At 42.3% G+C, this 18147-nt stretch overlaps 1 protein-coding gene across 1 annotated transcript in view; it reads right to left on the bottom strand.

The window, feature by feature from the left end:
- Sema2a (Semaphorin 2a) overlaps positions 1-18147 on the bottom strand; it is a 1147864-nt gene that overhangs the window by 354097 nt on the left and 775620 nt on the right. The gene's annotated exons all lie outside the window — the stretch shown is intronic.

Genomic DNA, 18147 nt, shown 5'->3' with positions numbered 1-18147 from the left:
TGTAGACATTTTGTCAGGAATGTAAGGAAAAACCTCAGACCCATCGCGCGTGGAATATGAAAGAACTCACCAATCACTTCCAATTTCTCCACGTTTTCCTCTTTACCTTCCCCTTCTCCCGTAAGCCTATCCTTCCCTATTTTTATCTAGCTCACTATCCCTTCCTTGCTCTCCATATTCCTCCACCCCCGTCTTTTATCCCTCTCCGGTCCCCGAGCTCGTCCCTGATGCTCGCCCATATGTCGTACGTACCCTTGATCGCCCAAAACCACCTCCGCCGATATCCTACATCCTCACGATCCAGAATCTCCAATCGCTTCTTCTTTTTCGATATCCACTCCCCGTACGCCACACCGCATATCTCGGAGCTCTCTCCTCCTCCCGCCAAAACCAAATCGCATTCCTTCCCCCTCCCACCTACTCCCTCTTTCGCGACTCCCTTCGTCTCCACGTCCTCCATGTCTCCTCCTCCGACGCTCCCATTCTCCATGTGACGGGAAAACTCTTCCTCACCGCCTCTTTCCAGCCCATCCACAGACCTCCCTTCCCTCCCGTCTCCATTCTCCGCCCGCCTCCCTCGATCTCTCTCGCCCCCAACGCCCGCACCAAGGTTTCAATTCCCTTCCCACTGGGCCTGTCGCATCATGGTGGCGTCTCTGTGAGGGTGTGGGTTCGGGCGCCTTTGTTTTCTTCAATAAGCTGACGGATAGGCGCCGAAACTCTTCTCCATTCTCCCTCATCCCCTCCCCTCATCTCTCTTTCGTCCTACCGTCGAGGGAGACAGCTCTCTCTCCCTATTTATATTTCCAGAGGTTCCCCTTTCCCAAGTTAGCGTAGAGCTTCACGCATGCACTTTTAATGAACAAACTGCGACCGCAGTCACCGTTTAAAAAAATTAGCCGGGATCGTTGAGTGGCGTTAGCATAAAGCCGTTCTTGTTAAGAGCCTCGTGAGACTATCGAGGTACAGAAAATGGATCGGAAGAAAAAGTTTTTCATTAATTCAAAGAGAGGACTAGAGAGCCATTAATATTAATAATTATACCCAGAAATGTTCAGCGATTCCCGAAAAATGAGACAACGTTGAAACACTTAAGCGCAACATGGACCGACTGACTGTCCGAGATGATAATTTTTTTTAATGACCTGCCAGATGCTCGGAAGGGGCATCTTTTACTGAGTTTTGGTCATACTGTTAACGGAAAAAAGATAAGGTAATAAGACCGCTGGATCCGCTTCCACGATTCGCAGCATCTGCAAATTTTGTTGATTCAGTATCTGACCTGGTTCGAGTTTTCTGAGTGTTTAAATTAGGCTGAACCGGCGGAGCTCGGTCCCTCATTTCAAACATTCGCGAGAGCGGAGCGGACGTTTGTCTCTCGTCCTCCTCGCGGTTACTCCTCGGTACATTTTTTGACTTGGCAGGGATCATTTGCGCTGAATCTAAAATGAGTTACGGGTTGATGGGGAGGCGAATAGAGTATGCTTGGGCGAGAAGAGAATGGACGTTTGAGTTCGGAGTATGGTTCGGGATCGGAGGTAGTGTAAATAATAATGGGCCAGGAGCAAGCAAATGAAATATGAACAAAATTGAAAGACAAGAAATGCGAGCATTGGAGTCCCACTCACTTAAAATTTTATGGACATCGGTGGAACAGGGCACGAAGGATTCATCTTACTGCTGTTTTTATCAATAACATTTAATTATAAAGAAACGGCGACATTAGGCAATACATGTATGATATGTACGTAAGACATACTTGTGTGTCATTTGGGAGGTGCACCACACGTTTCGCTATAAAAACGTTCAGAAATGCCTTCAAGAATTGATTTAAAAAAACAGCTGCAGGGACTACAATTATGAAAACAATCTCTATTAAATTATCTGGATTAAGTTTTAGATTTAGCAAATTGTTACAGGATAACTTAACCTCTCCATCCCCCCTCGAATTAAAATGCACGCGGACTACTACACTCAACTGGACTGCAAGGTTTTATAAAATTACGTACAGATCACGTATAAAAATGATAAAATATTTTAATAAAAACGATAACATTCATTAATTTTATGATTTAATTTTGCCGAGGTACATTTGTTTTGTCATTGACTGGGCAATAGTGACATCAGTCAAAGTGCTGATAGCGCCTCTACGAGGCAAGATAAAAAGTGACAATCAAAATAGTTAAGCCTCATAAGAGAATTCCAGAATGATAGAAATGCAGATAGGATTCCATGCGCTTCTGATAAGGGGGCGGGGAAAACCCATTTCGATTTAAAAACCATTCCCCGAACCTCAATTTCACCTCTATCTCTCGAATTTCATCCAAGAGCGGACCCAGGTTTTATCCAATGGGAAGGTAGGGAGTAATTTATGGATAAATAATAACACAATTTCCATGTGGAGCTCATAATTCTGTATTGCGAAATTTCGGACAGCGTATCGATTGCTCGCATGTCCTAATTAACATCTTGGATCTCAAAAGATTTTTAGAATCCATTTGTTAGTTTCGAAACGATATTAATGATGAATTAATTCAACTGTATTATGCTGGCTCAAATAGATGTAATTTTAAGATCAGTATCTTCATCAAAAATAGATACAGTACTCAGTACTCAGTTTTTACAGTACTCAGAGTTTCAAGGGACGGAGAATAATTACCCTTTTCCCTCTTCTCCTTCACACCGATGTGGTTCTTACCTTCTTCCAGTCTGTTACCTTCTCTAAGTATTTGCATGGGTCCATTCTATCTCTTAACTAATTACACACGCATTGTTCGTCACTCTGAAACTATTTCCTATGGTTTCGACAAAAATCCGAAATCCAAAGATCAGACAAATAATTTAACAATATCAATTTTCAGATCCGAATATCCGGGGAACAATGTAATGTAGAATCATCGAGAGATGGAAAACGAAAACTAAGTAATGGGTGCTCCATGACTTGGTATCCATCATAATATAACACAGGAGTCAGAGATCAGGCATCCAGTTAGCACTAAACTAGTTTCCTTTAGCAATTAATTGAGTGAACTAATGAAGAAAAATATTTATTTTCAACTGCATGTTTATCAAACCATTTTAAGGCATTCAGAGATAATATAGGCAATTAACGGCGGAACAAAATTGACCTTTGCTCTAAACCGAAGGTAAAGATTCTCAAAAGAGCAACACACAACATTAAAATGTAGGAGATACCCAGGCTCCGTCTATATACGAACTCTACGTCAACAACGGTCTATACGGTCTAGAGAGAATGGTTTGGTTCGAGTATAGAAAACACCAGCAATCTGAGGTAATTTCAAAAAAGAAAGATTGTAAACGCGATCAAAAGTCTCCGAGTATTCGAATGGGCGGATTTCATTGAGGGCGATTCTTAGGTGATATTCTTTCCGGACAAATCCCGCCAGGATCTGAAGCCGTAGGCCGCTACGTATTGGCTTACTATATTGAAGGCTCGTTGTGGTGGATTTTTAGTGCCGCGTTCAATCCCTCATTGCATGTTTTATGAAGATTAGTTGGACATACGGGGCTTCACCCAACAAATAGAAGTATAACACATCGAAACAATTGAATTGCATTCATAAGACCACATTTTAATACGCGGAAAAGATTTGGGATCCATCGGAGAAATCGCTGGTTGAAAAATCAGATGGAATGACAAAAAAATCTTTTATATTCGCTACAAAATTTAAAAAGATATGTGCCAAGAGGTAACCTGAACAATGAGAGGTTCTCAACACAAAGGGAACACGTGAGACTAAGAATTTCAGAAAATTCAGGGGCACTTGAGTTTACTAGGACTCTATATCATACCGTCACATAAGACCATATGGATAAAACGAAATACAATCCAGCAAAGACAGTTCTAGATACTTTTCTCTACATCTGCCAATTCGTGATCACAGCAAAAACAAGTTGGATACCACAGCAAAAGTAAGGTAAGTAAACACCACAGCAAAAGTGCTAAAAAAATCGATTGCCGAATAAAATCCTGCATAGGAAATTACACTTTCACCTGTGCATTCCAAGATATGAGATGGTGGACGAACAACTCAGTGCATTCCTCCCTGTGGGGCAGAGAAGAGAATACGTAGATTTTATTTTTCGATCCCTAAACGCCTTTCGTTTCGTAGAGCGAATGAAGTTCCCACCATATACTTAGATACGTACATGATCTCAGCAGACGGTCTCCATTTATAATTACTATCATACACTATTTGAACTTTATCTCAAAATGGTGCAAGAATCCGATGATAATTACATAACTTACAGCACTACCCCAGCATTTCCCTCGCTCCGTACACAATCACAAGAAACCCCAATCTATTCCACGCGTCCTCGTTTAAATGATCAAATGAACACTCACGTTCGACGCCACGTCCCTGCCCAAAGGCGTTTTTGATACATCTTTCCTCCAGTCGATGAGAGACCTTCCTTTTACAAAATGCCATCTTCGAAGTACTCTCGAAGGTCGACAGGCAATTTCCATGTAGCCATTTTGCGAAAGTGAACACTCACTCTATTACCGTTGCATTAATTTGAATGCCATGAACACGCATCCCCCTGATCCCGTCCCGCATAAAGAAATTGGAAGATGAAAAAAGGACATTGACTATACATGAAAACAGATTGCAAGTCACAAAATAAAACCATCTAAGTTTATCTCGACGAAATTTGAATTTTTATGAAAAGTACTTCCCTATTCGGCTCGAATAAAACTACCACCCTTCGAACTTGTTATCTCAATTCGATTTTCGCCAGCTCGATTCTTAGAATTTTGTTGATGTCAAGACCAGGCAGCGAAGATCCAAAAAATGCCGCCCAAAACCCTTCCCTCTTTGCCTGTGACTCGAGAGTCATGCTCGTGACAGAAAAGTATAACGTGGAGGTATGCTGAACTTTGGGAAATTTTCCATACCCTTTGCAAAAGTTTTAGTGCAAATTTAGGACGTGACATCGAGAAAAAAGATAATTTATCGACGACTTTGAGAGATAAATCTCGAAATTATCCAATTATGAATCTTTCAAATTAAGACCGCATTCCAGGGATCCGCTAAATATCTTAGTAGGCTCGTCTCAGCAACAAGGCATAGCTAAACATTTTATTTTGTAGCTCGGAGCAAAATGCATTTATAAGACGACCGGCAAAAGTCACCCTCTTGTTTCCCATACCTGATTTTGAGGTCCCGTCACGCATTTTAGACCCTACCTAAACACCCGATCATTTGATTTCCTCCCCCGGCGACAATCTTAATCTCCCCTACTCTCCCTACCAAAATACGAGGGTTATCCGGAAAGTAGTACCCGTTCGTGAAATAAAGACACAAAAGTAAATATTAACAAACATAAAAAATTTTATTTGAAAGAGGATACTTTAAACTACTTCTCAACATAATCTCCAAGCAAATTAAGGCATTTGTCATAACGTGTGACAAGTTTCTGTATTCCTGCTGCATAGTCCTTCGCCGCCAGCTCATTGAGATACGCGAGGGACCCATCTTGCACAAATTTTTGCATAATGCAGATGGTGTTTAACAATTTCATGAACAATTGTTCGAGAAACATTGGGAAAATGCTCACAGATGTCATCAATTGTGACGCGCCGATCGTTCCTCACGAATTCGTCAACTGAGCTCACCAGTTGGTCTGTAATGACAGACGGTCTCCCCGAACGCTCATCGTCGTGTGTGTTCCCCCTCCCCATGTTGAAGTTGCGACACCACCGCCGAACAGACGACTCGTCCATTACATTGTCTCCATACACCTCCTTTAATTGGCGATGAATATCACATGGGCGAACGTTTCTTGCATTGAGGAATTTAATCACTGCCCTCACTTCACAACTGGCGGCGTTCTCAATTTTTTTAAACATTGTAAACAATCACAGAAACAACACAGGCAATGCTAGCGTCACGCAACTTGGCTCAGAGAAGGCAGACAAGCCACTGAAGCTATCTGACCTCGTCCAGCGGCTACTCGCGTCGGCAGCACTTCATGCGGCACGAACGGGTACTACTTTCCGGATGACCCTCGTAGTTCCCCGTTCACCAAAAAAATAACTCCCGTAAAAAAATACCCCCTGATCGGAATTATAATTTGTTACGTAAGGCTCGTCTCAACGGAGTACCACGTATTCACCGCTTGGAGTCGAATATGTCTTTACCTTTGGCCGCCAAAGAATTCTATGGGGAATCTCATTAACGAAAAATCACATGCCTTGGATTTTCTCCTGGTTCTTCAAAGGTTCAATTAAGATTCGAGCCCTGCACTCTCAAGTCGACGGAGGAGAACGCTATCCGCTCTCCAATCCAAAGCGCCCAATCATCACGAGAACGACTATGATACAGACTAACGCGAGTCTCGCCACCATCATTCGGGCATCACCTCTCCTCTCCGCCATGAGAGAGGAGACGGAGGAGGAAATCCCTACCCGAGGCGCCCTACTCCATCCCTTCCCGAACCCAAACACTTCCCCACGCCCTATACCTCTTTATCCATTCCCATCGTGCGCGAAAAACATGAATATTTGTGTCGCACGTGTTCACCGCGCCTCACCGTTACGCTTTCCTCCTCCCTCGACCCCTCGCGCGCTCTCACTCGTCTTCTCGCCTCCTCCGCGATGGATTCCGAAGCCCCCTATTCACTTCAATTTTTACGTCCCATGTGCGATGCGTGTGGGGGGTGGGGGTGGAGGGCACCCCCCCGATCCCGCCACCACCTATTCCGCCGTCGTCGTAAAAAAGTCGAACTTACGCCTTTCAAATTGGGGGATTTAGAGAATGGCATAGGAGGGAAGAATACGCCGAAAAATATTTCCCCGTCGATTTCCGAATGTTTGGTGATTGGGTAAATCTGAATGGCGTTTCCGTGGCAATTTTGTGGGAGTGGATCATAAATAATTTTTATTACTGGCCTAGGGTTTCCACCGAGGTCGACCTGGACACAATACGTGGGAGAAGTGAATTATTGCTGGGAAAAAACAAATATGCGTGTTAGTTTTTACCCAGAATCAAATTCACGTCGTCCATTTTAATCTACCATGATTTTGTTTTGATTATGGTGAGATATAGCTTTCAATTGGATAAAATGATTTATATTTGATCGTACCATTAAAAAAAATAGTGAAGAGAGTTTTTAAAATATTGCAAAAATACGCGAGTTCTACTTTTGAAAAATAAATAAGTTGCTTAACATACGGTAATCGTGTTCGTGAGATCAAACTGTCAACGGGCTCGTAATCAACGGTAATAATATATAATACTCTTTAAAAAATCAATGGACTGATTCCATATCATGATTGAAATTAATAGGTTTTGTTATTCAGTATCATAAATCTGCGGATTATTCTGATATGAGGTTGGAATACCACATAAATCATTTGCGATGCATCAGCAGAACTGGAGCTGAAACACCGAGATGGTAAATGCAAATGCTCATCTTTAGCACTAACGGTCGCCATTCAAACAATACCGATATTTTTATTATAGCATAAATATTTTTCGTCCAGTAATTCAATTATACTTACGTCAAAACTACCCTTAAACTGGTGAATGTCACTCTCGATTAGATTTTACACGATCATCCCAAAGTTGTCGGAAATCTGACATGTGACAAAAGAGGTTGTGAAAGGGGTTAAACTAACTTGATCCACTTAGTCTCAGGTACTCTTTTCCATGCGACACCTAATCGAGTCACAAAGGTGAGCGTTTTCCGCAAACCGTAAACCGAATTGCGACGGTTTGATTGTCATTTGTGATAAAAGGATACCACTAATCACACATCGTTATCATGTAAAAAAAGCTTTATCGCACATAGCGAAGAGAACCTATAGACTACAGGAAACACAGCACATTCCGAAGTGTCTTATACTCATGGTTAGAGGGCGACGTCCCTCCTAAGCAGTTTCAGATCCAAGGGAAGAGGAGATCAGATGCATCTCGTTCGTAATGATAACGGTTTGTGAGCAGGAGGGAAATGAATAGGAAGGAGAGAGGGGAGGTGATGGGACGAAGAGTAAGTGAGGGCGTGATAAAGTGGACGAGTTTGGTGGAAATCCAGCGTGCTCCTTACCCGGGGATGAGGAATGTGAGGTACGGTTAGGACGACACTGTTGGGAATGAGTGGGTGTGGAATGAGATTGTGGGGCCGGTTAAAGACGGTTGTCGGCTACTCTCTCGGGAAAGGGAGGAAAGAGAGAAAGAGAGGCGGGAATTTGGGTAGGAAGAGGTAAAGGAAGGGCTCCAACCACGCCCCAATCCCACACCCCTTCCCCATCGCCTGACTTCCTTAGTACGCCTTCTTAATGAGACTCCTTTACACTTGGTCCCAACACTCCCCTAAAACTTAACCAGAAAGCAATCTCTTGTTTAGTCGTTCATGAAAATCGGCGACACACAAGAGTCCGATACTCAGGCTCCTGCCATTAAAACTTGCAACACGCCCGAGTCCTAAGTTTCCATGGCATTAGCGGCCACACTTTCTCCATTGACGCTAAAAAAATGTTCAAACTGGAGCGAGAGTCTCGTTTCGGACTTGATGGATGTTATCATCCTTCTCTTTCTCCTAGTAGAATTGACAAGTTACTCCCATTTTTTTCTGTAATATATACAATTTTAAGACTTAGAACAAGGGCTTACTTCTAGGAACTCGAAGTAGGTGGTACATAACAGGTTAATTTACTCTTAATACAAAGGCACGTTCGCAAATTCCTCATCCAAATAAATACAGTATGGCGAAGTACAATAAATACATGCCATTAGCGAGATTCGAACTCAGCACCCTAGGATTGGTTGTAAAAGAAGTCAAGGGAAAAATAAAAATGTATTACTAACAAACTATTTTATTGAAATCATACATAATTTTTAAATTTTCAAGTAGAATTTAATAGGGAAACAAAGGTAAATCAAAGAAGTATTCTCTATACGGAGCTCTTCGCTGTTTACGCAACCGGTATTTCAGAATATTGCTGATATATTGTGGATAATGTTTTATCCATTTCTTTTTCTAAAATAAGCGATATTTTAACAATGTAATAATACAATTTGCGTTTAATTTAAGAAGTAACACGAGAAAATGTGCAAAAAATAATGGGGATGGGGAGAGCATAATACTGATATAAATTCACTTAATATTTTCCGCAAATTCGGTGGATGCAATTACCAAAAAAAAAAATTTTTTTCTCTCATTTTACACGATAATCATCCATTCTCAGAATTCCTGCAGTTTCGTGCTGGGCTCGCGGCGACTTGATGTACTCACTTCGCGCGATTTATGAACATAGTTATGATGCCAACCTGAGAAGCTCACGGCTTGCTCCGAAAACAACCCTTTCCGTTAGAGTGGGGAGCGGAGGGGGAGAATATATAAACTCCATCGCACACATTCCCCCCCCCCACCCTTCCCCAGCCACTCCCCCCCCCCACACACACACGCACAATAAAGAAACGCATACTTCAGCCCGTGCGATGGTTTCGGCGTGCGTGGGAGGGAAGCGGAGATGAGGAGTGGAGCGCACTGGGGAGTGGGAAGCGGCTTCGGACTAGTGGGAGGGTACGGGAGAGTCTTTAAGCATTTGAGGGTCCCTCGGCATAGTTGACGCAAATTTATGTGCATAAAGGAACTTGTGGCGCAATCCGCTATCTGCGGTCGCTGCGGTTGTGTGTGGGGAGGATGGGCGAAGGGGGGGAGGAGGGATTGGAGAGAGAGAGCGAGAGAGGAGAGCAGGGAAGGAAGGAAAGCGTGCGAGAATGTGAAAGTGAAAGGGAAGGAGGGTAACAAGAGGAGGGGCGGAGGCTGGGCGAGTTGACGCTCCTCTAGGAAGGGGTTTTGGGAGTGGTGGAGCAAAACCTTTCTCGAGGGAAAGGGGAGACAAGGAGGAGGACGGAGGAGGAGGAGGTTCCGGAGAGGGCAGTGGCGGCGGTGAGGAAGGGCGGCAGAAGACGAGAATATAATGGACGCAGTGGGGAAAGGATGCCCGCGCCATAAGGAGACCATTCGGTGGGACCGGGGCTTCCGAGTATTTCCTTCGCGCGCGCACGCTGGGGTAAGCTGTCGCCTGCATGGACGGAGAGAGGGAGTGAAAAAGAGAAAGCGGGAGAGGAAGAAGAAAGGGAGGACTCTAAAAAGGAGGGATTCCTCACGCCATCCCGATCCCTCCTCCTCCAAAGACCGCCGGCGTCGCCTCTTCTTAGAAACTCCCGATCTTTCAAAGGCCCCGCCTCCCATCCGCCGCCAAACCCTAAGGAGAGAACTTTCCAATTCCATGGCCTGACTGCCGACCAACAGAATTCTCGCCCCTGCAAAATTGATGTACCTTAAATTACGTTTACTAGGGGGTATGAAGTAAACCACTTGGATTGCTGAAGTTTGTAATAGACGGAGAACGAAACTGGCCACAGGGTTTCTCAAATGTTGAAGGGATGAAACGGTTATAGAGATAAGAATAGAAACTCGATTCTCTACGAGGATCACAGTCAAAATCGAATAGGACCAGTTTTCAGAAATTGGTTACTAAAATGGTATTGTGACCTGTTAATTATTATGAGGATCATTAGATATTCGCGAATAAATATGGAGATAGGGATCACAATATCATTCATCGTGACTGCTAGACTGCGATCACATTGTTTTTAATTCTTCGAACCTTGTACGAAATTTGTTTTGCAGTAGTAGTTTTTTTTGGGGAGTTGTCCGACAGCTAAGGTCATTTGGGCCAGTAGGGATGGATGGGAAAGGAAGGGTGGAGAGAAAACCGGCGTCGGCATTAGCCTACTCTTATCGAAAGGCTCCAAGGGGTCCGCGATTTAACGTCCCATCCGACGGACGCCGTACTTACTCAAAGTGCTCTCCACAAAACACCTGAAGTAGAAATCGGGATAACACTGAAAAATATTTGTCGTCTCCAGGATTTGAACCTGGGCCCTCTCGCTGGGAAGCTAGTACGTTAGCCACCGCACCACCGCGATCTCCCGCTAATTTTTTCCCATCATCATTGGAATAAATTAGACAACTATACATTGCAATATCATTGCTTTTCCATCAATCCTTAGTCAGTTTAACCTTAATATGTTACGTGCCCCTTGACAGCTCTTCATCTTGAATATAACTTTCTGCTTCACTTTGCATTGCAAAGTTTGCAAGCAATATGCTGCTTCTCTAAAGACTTAATGTGAGAGATTTCAGCGGACAAGGAATACCAACATTTGAAAGACGGAAGTGGAATTCCTCCAGTTCTCCTTTTTAAACCACCTGCGCACTTCAAAACTCCAGTTTAATAATATCCTTTGTATATGCAAATTGTCTATGAAAAATTAATAACATTTACTACCAGCAAAAAAATCTCTGAGCATGTGCACTTGTTCATGAGGCAACAGTAAGCTACAAACAGTAGTGAATACTCGAAAAAAGGTTAATTTCCGAGTATAATTACTTCTCTATTCACTCAAAAAATTTGTAAGCATCGCTACTGTGCATGTACATCGACATCTAAGCATATTTTGACACCTGACCTGCGACAAACTTTCTTCGTAAACAATAAGTCACGCGGCAATGAAAATTAGATGAGCGATGGCAAGGAAATGGTGGGCAGGTGGATAAACTGGAGAATAGAATAGAGAATAGCGTTTGGAGGCGAGAGGGGATGATGGGGAAGGTAAGAGTGGAGAGAAACCAGAGGAGGAGGTGGAAAACGGGCGAATGAACGGGAGAGAGTCGGGAAGTTTCGAAGGGGTGTGTGAGCAAGGAAAAGGAGAAGATTAAAGGGAAGAGGAGGGAGAGGGTGAGAGAGAGGTGTGGTCGTGGGGTGAGCGGGGAAGGGATGAATGATGGGTCGGAAGTGGAGAGGGATGAGAGAAAACAAAGGGCGCGACGGAGGCTTAAATGAGGGGACGGCGAGGAGAGGATGGGGTTATAGTGGCTTGGGGAGGGGGATGAGGTGATCGGGGACGAGTGGCGGAGACCGTATGGAGAGCGTATAGGAGAGCGTAACACGTGGAGCAAGCGGAAGATAAAGGGGGCGAAGAATGGGCAACTGATGAAAAAAATTTTGTATAACTATGTAAAGTTAAGATATAAACTCAGTACTTTGCGGAAATGGGCGACTATATCTAATGGGGATAAAAACTTTAATATAGGAGTGAAGAATATCAGGTCTTTCCAGTAGAGCTAGATCGTAAAAATGAAATTGACCCCGAGAAAAATTCATGGAAAAGACCACGCTGCTTGAATGTATACAAGACGTAAGCTATGTGACCCACACGGCTACCTAACAGTCATTTTTATTTTATCGCTTTGGTGATATAATAAAACGGTACCTGCCACTCTGCACATGAGAATGCTACTGGGTATCAAAACGCGTCGTGGCGAATTCAAACAACTCGATGGAAAACTGCAAATGTCTCTATCATTATGTGCATTATATACTCTCGCAAATCCATGCCTGGCTCTGTTGATTTTATAAAATAAAAATCCTATTTTAAATGAATTTTCCTGATAGAAAAACATGAGTACAGTTGATAGAGGCGATTGAAGCAAAAAAGTCCTCACCATACGAAAGAGTGAGAGCAAGTATTCTGGGTCTCCGATCTAGCGGTCTCAAACAGGGTTCATTATTAACCGCTTATCTCACGAGGACGAACATGCTTTATGAAACGTCATCTTGAAAACTAATTTCACACATGGAGGAGTGTTAAGCAAATAGAAGCCTTCCCGTAACGACCGAAAAAATTGCGGAAGGCTGCTAATGTAGGAAGCTGATGCCTCGAAAGACCACCCTTAGTGCTAGGACTGATCTCGATGTGAAACTCCTCTTATCTGCTAACCTTTTCCAATTTATTCCTTTATTTTCGAGTTTTTTTTGCATATTATTCATGTGCGTTATCTGGCGTATCCACCTAAGCATCCAGAACCGTAATTTCCCATCGGCCCAGCCTCATTATAACCCAATGAGCTAAATATAAACCTTTACCATTAACCACCCCCGACTCTTCCCTTTCCACCTCTCTATTATTAACTATAGCGTTCCAATTTCTAGCATTACGCTAACTTACAATTACCTCCATTCTCTTATCATGAGCTCATGCCACCTATCCGTGCGTAGATAAATATGTTCATATGACTTTAATAAGTTCTTTAGAATCTCAACGGTTATGTTATCCCCTGTGGATCCCGCAATAACTAAACCTTTTTAGGGAAAAGAAGCTGAGAGGGATGGTGTTGGATACGAGAAACGGGAGAGAGAAAAGAAGGCGTTCGGAGGAAGGGGAGAGGTAAATATATGTGCGAGGGTTTAATTCAAGCATCCCTTCCCACCTGCATCCCCCTCGCCCGCGTCAACCTGATACATGGTCCATACACTCACTTGAGTACAAACTGAGAGAAGGTGGAGGGTATAATTTCAGGCCTCGGATAGACGGGGGAGTGCCTACCGAGGCTTTGAAGGTGTCTGGAGGGATGCGGCACTTCCCGAACCGCGACTCCGGAGCCTTTAAGAGAGCCATTATTTTTTTATTTAAGACAGCGAACTTAAGAACTCGGCGCAGGCGACTCTGAAGGTTTTAAAAATTTTATGAAGGAAACAGGAGGACCACATAAATTTTAAGATGCACAAGGGATACTTCCGTAACCCTTACGGAAGAAAGGAAAAGAGAAAGCCTTTCATCAACGCCGCCTGTGCCACCACGAAAGGGGGGAATGTTTCACTTCGAAATCCGAGTGAAAAGAATTTTCTCGTGGCGTTTCAGTTTGATATTCGGGTTTTTGAACCTATTACGTCAATTTGTGATGATATGAAAACTTTTTAGTAATTGCGCACGATTTCAAAAATTTCCTACGAAGTTGTGTTAAGTAGATATCAGACGTTACCAAATACGAGGGTCATCCGGAAAGTAGTACCCGTTCGTGCCGCATGAAGTGCTGACGACGCGAGTAGCCGCTGGACGAGGTCAGATAGCTTCAGTGGCTTGTCTGCCTTCTCTGAGCCAAGTTGCGTGACGCTAGCATTGCCTGTGTTGTTTCTGTGATTGTTTACAATGTTTAAAAAAATTGAGAACGCCGCCAGTTGTGAAGTGAGGGCAGTGATTAAATTCCTCAATGCAAGAAACGTTCGCCCATGTGATATTCATCGCCAATTAAAGGAGGTGTATGGAGACAATGTAATGGACGAGTCGTCTGTTCGGCGGTGGTGTCGCAACTTCAACATGGGGAGGGGGAACACACACGACGATGAGCGTTCGGGGAGACCGTCTGTCATTACAGACCAACTGGTGAGCTCAGTTGACGAATTCGTGAGGAACGATCGGCGCGTCACAATTGATGACATCTGTGAGCATTTTCCCAATGTTTCTCGAACAATTGTTCATGAAATTGTTAAACACCATCTGCATTATGCAAAAATTTGTGCAAGATGGGTCCCTCGCGTATCTCAATGAGCTGGCGGCGAAGGACTATGCAGCAGGAATACAGAAACTTGTCACACGTTATGACAAATGCCTTAATTTGCTTGGAGATTATGTTGAGAAGTAGTTTAAAGTATCCTCTTTCAAATAAAATTTTTTATGTTTGTTAATATTTACGTTTGTGTCTTTATTTCACGAACGGGTACTACTTTCCGGATGACCCTCGTATTATTGGCGCTAAGAGAAAGTCTTTAAAAATATCACCCGGTTACTGCATTACCTTATAAAATTAACCTGGAAAGTTTTTAAATCAACAGAATGGTACACTAATGCAAATTTGAACGACATAAGATTATGCAATTAAAAAATTCTAACCAACTTTTTCTAAATCTGAAAAATACCGTTTCGGTTTAATAATAAAAAATAGACTCATGAATAGCGCGGAACGTGTATGAAAATGCTACAATAGTGAACTTCCGAAATTAATACTCTTTATTGAACTTAAATTATTACTGAAATAACAATAATGGAGTAACATGCAGCAATAAGGGCTCATTAGCTTAAATAACTGGATAATGAGATGCTAACATGCCATACTGAAACAAATACGAGTGAAAAATGATGAAATCACATTATAATAAAAAATATCTAAAGTATTCGACTGTTTTCGCGTAAAAACAAAGTTAAAATAAAATATTTGTGCACAAAATACAATGAATAATATTATATTATTGAGACAAATTTTTTAGCATAATTTCATTTAAAGTTGCACATAGATTACAATAGAGAATAATTATCAATGCGAAAACCATACCATATTCAGCGAATCGACGACAATTTCCAATTAGTCTCATATTTGCATCCGTGTGTGATACTAATGACTGGTAATTACTACGTTCCTATCTCAGGACAAAATCCGAGGGCAGCAGGTTTTCTCTCTTGCTATAAAGTAACTCTTAATACGGGGGCTGGTGCAGTTTTCGCAGGAGAAAGATGCATCATTTAATTATGAAATTTAAGGCATTGGTTGATTGTGGCGGTTTGATGGAGGTGTTGGTATGGTAGAGGGGCACTACTGCTTACTTACAACCTTAGGCCTTCCCAATTCCACCCTGAGGCTTGAAATCTGGATTTATAGCGAGAGTGAGAATGCGGTTTGGGGGATTCAGGTGAACACGAGCAGTAAGGGGGGGCAGCGGGGTGCACAGGGGGACACGGAGCCATTAGGCAGAGGGGAAGCAAAGTAGTTGAGGAGTCGAGGGAACAGAGCCGCGGAGTGGTTAGGATGGGAGGAAAGGGAAGGGACAGGGGAGAAACCAGAATGGCTTGGGGGCTGGGTAAAGGAGGTGGGTTTATAGGCAAAACAGCATAACGCACTGGGTGGCAACGAAGTATTATGATGGTTATCATTATTATGGGTGGGAGGGATTCGGAATAGCTAACGGTGTTCATGACGGGTAGAGAGTAGAATTATCACAGCTTGGTTTGCTTGGCTGACTAGCTGCTGGAGAAAAATTGGAAGGGCATATGGACTTTGTATTTCAAATATCTATCGTAATATAGTTGTAAAACATATATATCTTACTATTTGCATTTCTTTATGTTTCATTTCATTAACAATTATTAACGGCAAAGAAAATTTTGACCAAATTGAGTATTCGGCTTTAAGTTCTCAGAGTTGTGCTTGCCGCTGAACCTGATCGTTTTTAATTTTAGTGAGTTCACTTTCAGGAATGATAATTATGGCAGTGTTTCCATCTGGGTAAAACTTTAATTAGAGTGAGGTAAAAAAAATTGAACTAAATTTATAACTCATAAAAGAGAATATGAGTTGCTCAGAATTAATCGTCGTACCAGGAAGTTGATAATTACATTTGATACGTAAATATACCGCTTACAGAAATAAATATGTTCTCTTTCTCATCGCGAAACTGTCACTTAATTTCATCCAATTATTCAATTATTTTTAAGATTTAATAATATTTACCAGCACTGTTAGGCCAGAAAGATAAAAAATTTACCATTCGCATTATTTAATGCTCAAAAATATAATTTTATGTTATTTTGTTACCTCAATACGCAATGCTTATGTGAAATATTTACGTATGATAGATTGAAATACAGGATTGCGTCGGGGACAGCCGTTGCAATTTGAAGATTGTTCGGTTCACCTATAGGAACGATGGGGGTGATACGTGACGAGGAATACGCTAATTTTTTCGCTGGAAACAATTAAGCCAAGACCTACTAATACACGTAGCTTATGAAGGGTCCCTTACTCTAGAAATAACACTCCACTACATTTAAAGAAGGAAACATTGACACTGCTGCTGCCATTTCGAGAGATCATCAAATGACGTTAACAGCACTATTAGAAGTATTGAAATTTTCATTGGGTATCGACAACACAATGATAAAATCTAGGAAACTTAAGCTCTACGGCCTCGTAAAATAACAAGTTTAATTTAAATTTCCTATGGCCGCAATAAATAAAATACGCGGATTTCGGCCACAAGGTGGCTATCCTTAGCGAACTGAAGGAAATTAGCGCTTTCCGCAGAAGGTTGTGAGTAAGAGTATCAGGAAACGGACAAACATTCGATATAAAAACGAAGATGAAGGAGGGGTTTGGGGGATATTAGCACGTTGGTACGTCTACGCACGCATCAACACGTGAGTACTATAAAAATTGTGCAAGAGACGTGTTTGTGCGTGGTGGGTTCCGAGACTGCTCACATCAGAATAAACCAGGACATTCGCCTCCGGCTTGGCCCGCAGTCGAAACTGATGTCGTAGGTAGATGGGGAGTTTGTTTCAAAGGCTATCACTGCAGGTGACACTTGACTACATCATTTTGATCCTGGGATCAGACATACATCAAAGCTCTGAGTGGGAATCTCTAGAATCACCTTCACTGAAAATGTCAAACCCGGGGGGTTATGCAAGGAATGGTCATATCATTTTTTGATTTCCAGGGAAAGTCGTACATCATCATGCCATACCAGTATACACAATTATAATTGGAGCATACTGTAGGAATGTACTGAAACTTCTCTATGACCATATCAAGCGTGAAAAGCCATATTTAAAAGCAAGAGGCTATAGGATATGAAACAAGACGTTTCTCCTTTATAATGCACCCGAAAAATTCTGTAGGGGATAAAATTGGCACCAGTTGAAAGATAAATTTTCCGCTAAAATGTATATGGATTTGCACCACCATGAACGCCTTTTCAGAGATTTTCAGTGATTTTTTTCCTTTTCCCAAACCTTAAAACAATCTTCCTCTCCCTTATCCCTTACACTTTTCAGCTGGTGAGTGTATCCCTTGTCATACATCTTTTTGGTGGACCGTGGGTCTTTTTTATGTAGATGCTGTACCAGGAAAATGACCAAACGCGCATCGAAAATGTTGCTGCTGAATATTTCGGGGTAAAATGAAGAGAATTTCGCATGATTGTAGTACAGACCTTGCCCCTTGTGACATTTTTCTATTTTCCAGCGTGAAAAAACACCGTGGCTGCCGTCTTCCATCATCAGCTGCAGGCATAAGGAACTAACTATGCTTCAACTAGCCACGAATGATGTAATATGCTATCAAATGAGATAAACGTGTAGGGTATATCAATTCCTAACTAAGCTAACAATATTACCTAGAATTAAAATTCCGAAAAGTAAAGAAAACAAATAAAAATTTAATCACCACTCTTTATTGAAAAAATCTCATATTATCCTCCCTCAAAAGACGCCTTCA

This window comes from Hetaerina americana, unplaced genomic scaffold (genome assembly GCF_022747635.1).
Source record: "Hetaerina americana unplaced genomic scaffold, ioHetAmer1.1.p SCAF_32, whole genome shotgun sequence".
NCBI classification, from domain to species: Eukaryota; Metazoa; Arthropoda; class Insecta; order Odonata; family Calopterygidae; genus Hetaerina; species Hetaerina americana.
The sequence above is the reverse complement of the archived record's forward strand: the minus strand, read 5'-3'. Positions and strand labels throughout refer to the sequence as shown.